The 6,000-nt window shown below is 46.9% G+C and overlaps 1 protein-coding gene across 2 annotated transcripts in view; it reads left to right on the top strand.

The window, feature by feature from the left end:
* Positions 1 to 340: 340 nt before the first annotated feature.
* ACSL4 (acyl-CoA synthetase long chain family member 4) overlaps positions 341 to 6,000 on the top strand; it is a 38,201-nt gene continuing 32,541 nt past the window's right edge. Inside the window, exon 1 of one of the 2 annotated variants that reach the window (XM_059482712.1) lies at positions 341 to 416. The gene's annotated coding sequence lies outside the window, so the exon portion shown is untranslated. The remainder of the gene's footprint in view (positions 417 to 6,000) is intronic. The other variant, XM_059482711.1, reaches the window with a different exon arrangement.

Genomic DNA, 6,000 nt, shown 5'->3' with positions numbered 1-6,000 from the left:
TTGCTGCTTGCAGCGGGAGCCTGCCCGGGGGTCGGGGCTGGGGTTCGGCAGCGCCTTTTGCCGTGTGCCCGAGGCTCGGCCTGCCCCGCGGCCTGCGACAAACCCCGCAGAAGGGCCGCGCTAACCGAGCTCTGCCCGAAGCCCGGGGTCCCGTGTCACCCCTTCACGAGCCTGCGAATCCCGGGGTCACCTCGGGACGCGGCGGCAGCACTGACCGTGTCCCCGGGCTCGGGTCCGCGGCCGCCTCCGCCCCTTCCCCAGCGCGTCACGGTGGCGAGTGGAGGGAGGGAGGACTGGGCGGCCTTGGCGGCGGCGGCGCGGGGCTCGCTCCTCCCCCGCGCCCTCAGCCATTTTAGCAGCCGGTACTGCCACCGGTAGCGCTGTGATCTCCGCCGGCAACGCCGGGGCTGGGCACGGTGAGTGAGGACTCTGCGCAGCGGGGATGGGATGGGATGGAGTGGGATGGGATGGAGTGGGGTGGGGTGAGATGGGACGAGCCAGAGTTGGTTCCCCCCCTTACTGCCATTCGGCAGCATCTGGGGGGCGGCGAGGGGCGGGAGGGTCGCCCCGCTCACGAAGAGGGGCTGCGGGGCTGGCGCTGCCCCCGGCCTGGGGGCCCGCGGGGCTCCCTCGGGGCGGAGGCGGCCGGGTCAGCCAGGGAAGGAGCGGGGTTACCCGGGGTCAGATCCGTCCCTGCGGCTGTGGCTCGGGGGGCCGGGCCCAGAGAATGCACCGGGGCTGGGCGCTCCGGTGCGGGCCGGCAGGAGCAGCGTCGGCCGCTGCCCGGAGCAGGTGGCGGCGCGGAAAGGCTGCCTGGAAGTGCCGAGGGGTTCGGGGGGGCGGCCCTCCGTGAAGCCGGGCGGGAAGCGCCCCTGCCCGCCCCAGCACCGCCCTGGGCCGGGGCTCTTCTCCGGGTCTTTTCCGCAGCTCCGGGGCAGCTCTGGCGCTCCCCGTCACGCCCGCAGCCTACGGGGCCGAGCGCGGTCGCTCCCGCCGGCAGCCGGACCCCCCGCCCGCCCCTTCCCGGCTCCGCGCCGGGCCCGAGCTCATCCCCGGCCTCTCCCTGGGCCCTGCCCGGTGCTTCGGCCGAGCTCTGGCCTCCCCCGGAGCCCCCGGCCCCTGGAGCCCCCCGCCCCCCGCCTGGATGCAGGGGAGGAGGCTGGGCTCGGAGATGGGCTGATGCTGATGAGGAGAGGTGATTCACCGCCCAGCGCAGGCTTCTCTGCCTCACGTCACTAAACACCTGTTCAGCGAAAGCAAGAAACTGGCTGAATATTTTAGATTTTGCTTTTTGGTGTTCTAGAGCATCCCCGTTGTGGATTTCTGAAACTTGTTCGAAAAGCAAGTGCACGTGCAGTACCTGGGTCCCTGCCCTGGCTGCACAGAGCTCTCCTGATCCAGTTTGCCTAGTACCTTAATGAAATAATTGTAGCATAAACCTTTATAACATATAATATTTGGGGAAAAATGAAATATGAATCATTTCTGCTGGGAAAAAAAGGAGTGCTAGTATAAAACGTTTCAGTGAGGATGTTCAGTAAATATAGATGGAGGTAACAGAAGGCTTTGGTGTTGAGGAATGTTTTATAGAAAGTAAATGGACAGTTGAAGTCCCTGATGATGGTGAAAGATGATTGTCAGGTTAAGGGTAATGTTGGTCCTTGCTTGCATCCTCTGTTGGTCCTCTTTGCATCTTGGTTTGTTGCAGAAAATAAGAATATGATGTGTGTTGTCATTTACTATTATAGACAAACTTGCAGTGGTAGCCTTGCCAATTTCAAGGCCAAAAATGAGCAAATAAAGCTGCAGATAGACCTTAGAAACATATGATGTTTTTTTCTGTTAGTCCTGCTTTTTAAATCTTTGGAATTTGTCAACTCAGACTAACTGCAATGACTGAAGACATGGATTTTCTTTTTCCCTAAGATATGTTTAAGATTTTAATGTCTTCAGTCTTTCCACCCAATCAAAAGACAGGTAGCCAAGTTCTGCAGTCTCTGACATTTCATTAAAATGAAACTTGTCATTTTCAGACATTTTTAGTTCTTCTGCTCTTTGTGCATGGATACAAAGTTTGACTTTTAATACAATTCTACAGAAGCCTTAAATATTTCCTCATAAAAGTTATTTTGGAAACTATTTAATACATATTTAACATAGCTCTCAGTTCTTTGTATTTATCAGTTCCCCTTTCATTGTTGTCTTAAATTATAGAATTGTATAAACTTGAAAGAGACGATTTCCCCCCAGACCCTGCTGTGGTGGGGGGTTTCAGGAGGTGTTCATTATTTAGGTGTTTGCATTTCATGCACAGTTAGCTCATGTGTTACCTTTAATGCCCTCTGGAACATGCACTGCCAGTGGTGGTGCTGCCCACTGGCTGCTATTGAATAATCCAACAGCAGCAGCTATAAACTTTCAGCATAATTAATTAGCAGAGTTCAGCAGATGACACCTTCTCCTAATGCAAGGGTAATGCTTCAGCTCTTTTATAAAAATGGAGAAACCATTTCCTAAAAAACTGCTAAGGCAAGGCTTAGCATACAGTTATGTGCCACGTGATGTTATGATATCTATCTAGTAAAATATGTGCAGCCTATTACACTGATGTAAATAAAGTTAGTACTCAAATTAAATACCAAACAGTAGCCTGAGCCAAGTAAACATGCAAAATATAGTGAAGTTAATGATAAATAGAGTTAGGTAGTTAGCATGAGAAATGAATGAGTGCTCTTTTATAAGAACCCTTCTGGGTAAGGCATTGCTTAAACTAAAAAAGAGTTGGAGTTAATGATTAAGGGAAATTTCATACTATACTCAAATAAGCATGTGGTTACTGTGCTTCAGGACATTTGTTTTTGCAGGAGAGAAGGAAGTTGAATGGAAGGAGGAAAACAATTTCCTGAGGAACAGAATTTATGGTTTCTTTCTGTTTGTTCATGGATTGGATTGTTATTTAGATGTTGCAACGTCTTCAGCCTTTTTTGTGGAAGGCTTATCTCAAAAGTTGTCCACACTGTTTAATTTTACTGCCTTCTGGGGCAGCTGCAGAGTGACTGCTTTGGTGTTCATTGTTGTTCCAGTCTCCTGCTCTCCTCCCTGTAACTGGGATTACTGCCCTTCACATTTCCATTTGGAATGGACTAGCTGTATGGAAGGGATGGTTTAAGAAAGTTTCTCCTCTGCTGGCAGAGCTATGTTTACAGTGGATATGGATTATTATTGTTTTTTTGGTTGAGTGTGGTGGAGGGAAGTTAGGATTGCCTATAATCCGCTGACACTCCTAGAAGCTATTTGTTTCTTCTAGATGTTGAACTCTGTAGGCAGGCACAAGCAAGCAAACTGAGTGCAGCACTGGTTGTTCCTTCTGTGGCCACTCTCTCGGGGTGAGCTGTGTGGCACTGAAGGTCAGGCACACACTCAGCTGGTGGGACAGGTTTCTCCTACACCTGTGGAGCCTGACAGCACCAAGGACCCTTGTCAGACTGCTCTGTGCATGGGGAGGACCTTGCCTTAGTCCTGGGCATGCTGGAGCTGTGAGTTGGTTTTGCTGGTTTTATATGGACATGACCTAAAAGATGCTGTTTGGAAAAAGATTTGGCCAGTGGCCAGCTTTGCCTAGGAGCTGTGGTTTCAGTTTCCATCTCTTCAGAAAGCACCTAGTGAGATCTGCACTGGTATCAACAGAAATGGTTGGGCAGAAGGTAAATAAACTACAGCACTGCTGTGCCTGCCCACATCAGGGCTATCAGTTCCTGCCTAGCACTGCCTATGAAGTGCACTCCTAATCAAGATACAGCTTCCATTGTGTGCCAGGTGTTCATAACATTATTTACCTGACCAAGTGTGTGAGACAGAGGTTAGGAATGAGTGGTGGGGGTGGAAATTCTTGGTGCTGTTGTTGTTGCCCTAGATAGGGAGCCTGTGTCCTGTGCAGGTTCCTGTGCTGCTGCTGAGCTGTGCTGCCACAGCTCAGAGTAGCTTCTGGGTCAGGACTGACCTGGGGCTGGCATCAACTTCTTTTTTACTTGAGGATGGTGAGAGGCTGGCACAGGTTGCCCAGGAGGGCTGTGGATGCCCCAGCCCTGGCAAGGTCCAAAGCCAGAGCTTTGTTACAAGGAGTGTGTGGGTGTGAGGCCTGATGGTACAATTGTCTGGAGAGTTATTTATGATGATCCCAAATATAGCAGAAAACTCAAAGGCACATTGAACAAATTTTTAGTAAGGAAATAAATAGCACAGGCAGTGTTGGGAAATGAAGGAGCAGAACAAGCAAGGAAAGATGACTGTGGGCATGGGACTGGGAGGAGTGGGAAGTGTTTTCCTTCAGCCAATATGTTGCCAGATTGTCAGTTTGTATAATGGATGAATTTTAGAGTTTGAGTGCATGAGTTGCTTAGGATGGATGTGAGGTCGGAGCAAATGCTGCTGCTTCAGAAAGTCGGTGTGCAGTTTATTTGCTTTACATTTGGAGTAACAGCTGTGTAATGTGAAGGATGTGAGGAATTGTTTTCCTTTTTTTTTTTCTTCGGATAGAGCTAAGCACTTGGACTTGCCCCTGAAATCAAAGGGTACTTTTGTAAAGTGGTTTTAAGGAATCCTAGCTACTGAGAAATTATTTTTAAAAAAATACATTTTTGCATGGGTTTTATAGTACAGTTGATACTAAATCAAGGGCTGTTATACATCTGGGAGTTCACCAGGCTTCAAGGTGAGATATCTTTATCTCCAAGGTAGAGATAAAGTGATCTACCAATTATCACAGAATTAAGAGTCTCAGATTTAAAGTGATCCAAGGTGGAACCCTGGTTGTCACTTTAAATCTGAGACTCTTAAATCTGTTATACTTCAGTACCACTGTTGTTCCTTGAGGACAAAAACGAATGTACTGGGATTTGGAGGATTTCCTTCCACAAATATTGATGTGACTGTTGATTCCCTGTAGTGCATTACTGCTTCATCAGTAGGGCATCTTATTTTAAAAACATACTTGTAACTTTCCTTTTAGGTTAACAAGTTTTTATTTCTTTTAAAGGTCTTATTGTAAACTCATTGGTCTGGCAATGACAGCTTTAAATGTCAAAACTCAGAGAAGAAGACCTGTATACACATCTGTTTGACTTGAAGCTGTAATGATACTGCAGCTCATTGCATGAGTTTTGCTCATCACTTTTGTTAGTGTACAGAGAAAGTGCCCTTATTTCCAAACCCTGATGTTTTATAGCATAGATGTTTACTGGCAGTTAGAATATTAATATGTGTATCAATTTTAAAAATAATCTAGGTGTGCTTGAAAAACTGTGACATTAGAAACAAGTTAACATTGCAAGGACAAATTTAAAATAGCACATTACATCCCAGTACTTGTTCTCTTACAGCTTGTACTAATTAAGAGATGTTTAAATTACCATTTTAATAACACTGACTTGGTGTTCTGTTCTAACTCTCCTTACTGCAAAAAATAAGATTGTAAGTGAGCAATACCCAGGCAGTTACAGAAATGCTTGTTATAAGGTAATAAAAAAACCCCCTTATAATAAATAAATGCTTTATTTTTAAAATATATGTTAATGACATATTTACTCTATCCCCTTCCTTTGTTGTAGTATGAGCTGGGCCAACATGTAAAAGTTTTGACATTAAGCTAATGGTTATGTTTGGCAAAAGTGCTCTTAGATTTGTACAGCAGACCTGGTTTTTGTTTGTTTGGGTTTTTTTTTAGCTATATTACAAGACACTGCAACCTATTTTAAAGGGAAGGTAGTATTAGTACACTCTCTGATCTTTGTTCCACTTGGCAATGTGCTTCACCCAACTACACAACATTTTAATTTAAATTGTGCTTAGTAAGTGTGACATATTCTAGGAGACAGAGAAGTAGACTGAAGTAGCATGAAAGGATGGTGCTTTTTAAAATAGTTTTTGGCACATTATAAGCTACAAGAAGTGCATCCTGCACCCCACCTTCACTGAGATTTTCCTCTGTACATGTAGTGGCTC

The sequence above is a fragment of the Ammospiza nelsoni genome, chromosome 15, assembly GCF_027579445.1.
Source record: "Ammospiza nelsoni isolate bAmmNel1 chromosome 15, bAmmNel1.pri, whole genome shotgun sequence".
In the NCBI taxonomy this organism is placed as follows: Eukaryota; Metazoa; Chordata; class Aves; order Passeriformes; family Passerellidae; genus Ammospiza; species Ammospiza nelsoni.
This window is presented reverse-complemented; position numbering and strand designations above follow the sequence as displayed.